General features: G+C 52.1%; 1 pseudogene; it reads left to right on the top strand.

The window, feature by feature from the left end:
- The first annotated feature begins 1,186 nt into the window (after positions 1–1,186).
- On the top strand, positions 1,187–2,278 carry LOC112932210 (glyceraldehyde-3-phosphate dehydrogenase-like; annotated as a pseudogene).
- Positions 2,279–2,489: the final 211 nt, after the last annotated feature.

A 2,489-nucleotide genomic window follows, 5' to 3' on the forward strand; every position in this document is an offset into this window, starting at 1 on the left:
ATATAAACCAGCAAGAATAACCAACAGGTCTTGACTGTTTAACATGAAGCGGGTTTTATGCTGGATATTCCATATGCTTTGCATGCTTAAGGTTCACAATGTTGTGCAAGGTGAGTATTTACGCCCTGGTATTGCAGAGGAGGGAGAGGAGGCTCTGAGAGGAGAACGATGTGCATGAGGTACATGAGGTCACACTATTGGTGAGTGAGGCCAAGACTGGAACCCGCAGCTCATGGACTCCTCCACTAGGCCACTCGGAGCAGCCTCGCTACAGGCCCCCAGGACCTCCTCACATCTCCACTTATTCTGCTCACGGAACCCAAGGTGGGAAAGCCAAGACAGGCTAAGTTCACCCCAAGGGACCCGGACCTAGCAGAGGCCCCTTCACCGCTGCTGGCCGCCGATCGCTGCGTGCCGTGGGTGCCCAGCACTGGGGTGCGCCCCGAGCTGTCAGCGTGGGCTGCCTGTAAGCTGCCAACTGTCCAGTGTTGAGGGAGCATCTGCATCCCTAGAAACAGCACATGACTTCTTCTGTGTGAATGGGCTGTCCCCCAACAAGCTGATCCCCTCTCACTTCTGCAGTGGAAAGACTCTCTTTGAAACTCTTAACTGAGGATCAGCTGAGAGTAAACTGGGGCAGAGTCAGGGTTCCAGAGGAGAGAAATGGTGGATTTCTAGAAAGTAGATTATTGAAATAATCCCTTAATTCAATGGTTCTCAAATGACAGCCCACGGACCTCTCTCCCTTGGGGGGTCCACGAGATGACCTGAAAAGGCAAACCCATTTTTTCTGCAAGGACATTGGTGCTGGTGCAGCGGGAGCCCCACCTGGTCTGGGCGCTGCCAGCTGCCAGCAATCACGCCTCACGGCCACACACTCACGGTTCACCAGCACATACAGGCCGGTTTCATTTGAAATGTTCTTTAGAGGCGCCTGCGTGGCTTGGTTGGTTAGGCATCTGACTCTTGGTTTCAGCTCAGGTCATGACCTCAGGGTTGTGGGAACGAGCCCCGCGTTGGGCTCCACAGTCTGTGGGAGGTCTGCTTGAGATTCTCTCCCTCTGCCTCTCCCCCTACTCACTCTCTATAAATTAAGTATATCTTTTTTAAAAAAAGTTCTAGGCTCCTCCCCATTCGCAGACAGCCGCATCTTCTGGTGCAGCGCCAGCCGTGTCCCTAAGACATGATGGTGAAGGTCGGAGTGAACAGATTTGGCCATATTGGGCACCTGGTCACCAGGGCTGCTTTTAACTCTGGCAAAATGAATATTGTCGCCATCAGTGACCCCTTCATTGACCTCAACTACATGGTGTACATGTTCCAGCATGATTCTACCCACAGCAAATTCCACAGGAGGGTCAAGGCTGAGAACAGGAAACTTGTCATCAATGGGAAGTCCATCTCCATCTTCCAGGAGCAAGATCCCGCCAACATCAAATGGGGTGATACTGGTGCTGAGTATGTTGTGGAGTCCACTGGGGTCTTCACCACCATGGAGAAGGCTGGGGATCACTTGAAGGGCAGGGCCAAGAGGGTCATCATCTCTGCTCTTTCTGCTGATGCCCCATGTTTGTGATGGGTGTGAACCACAAGAAGTATGACAACTCCCTCAAGATTGTCAGCAATGCCTCCTGTATGACCAACTGCTTGGCTCCTCTGGCTAAAGTCATCCATGACCACTTTGGCATAGTGGAGGGCCTCATGACCACCGTCCATGCCATCACTGCCACCCAGAAGACCATGGACGGCCCCTTTGGGAAGCTGTGGCGTGACGGCCGAGGGACTGCCCAGAACATCATCCCTGCTTCCACTGGTGCTGCCAAGCTGTGGGCAAAGTCATCCCTGAGCTGAATGGGAAGCTCACTGGCATGGCCTTCTGTCCCTACTCCCAATATGTCAGTTGTGGATCTGACCTGTTGCCTGGAGAAAGCTGCCAAATATGATGACATCAAGAAGGTGGTGAAGCAGGCATCAGAGGGCCCCCTCAAAGGCATCCTGGGCTACACTGAGGACCAGGTTGATTCCTGCGACTTCAACAGTGACACCCACTCTTCCACCTTCGACGCTGGGGCTAGCATTGCCCTCAATGACCACTTGGTCAAGCTCATTTCCTGGTATGACAATGAATTCAGCTATAGCAACCAGGTGGTAGACCTCATGGTCCACATGGCCTCCAAAGAGTAAGAGCCTCCAGGACCACCAGCCCCAGAAAGAACAAGAGGAAGAGCGAGGCCCTCAGCTGCTGGGGAGTCCCTGCCCCAACTTAAGCTCCCAACACACTGAGAATCTCCTGACCTCCAATTTCCATTCTGGACCCCGAGGAAGGGGAGGGACTTGGGGAGCCCTACCTTGTCATGTGCCATCAATAAAGTATACTGTACCCAGCTTAAAAAAAAAAGTTCTTTAAAAAATGCAGTAGAGATTGTTAATTATGGGGTATTAATTTATGATATCTCAAACTTGATTACACACCATTTTGCTGTCTTGCG

Source organism: Vulpes vulpes, chromosome 14 (assembly GCF_048418805.1).
Source record: "Vulpes vulpes isolate BD-2025 chromosome 14, VulVul3, whole genome shotgun sequence".
NCBI classification, from domain to species: domain Eukaryota; kingdom Metazoa; phylum Chordata; class Mammalia; order Carnivora; family Canidae; genus Vulpes; species Vulpes vulpes.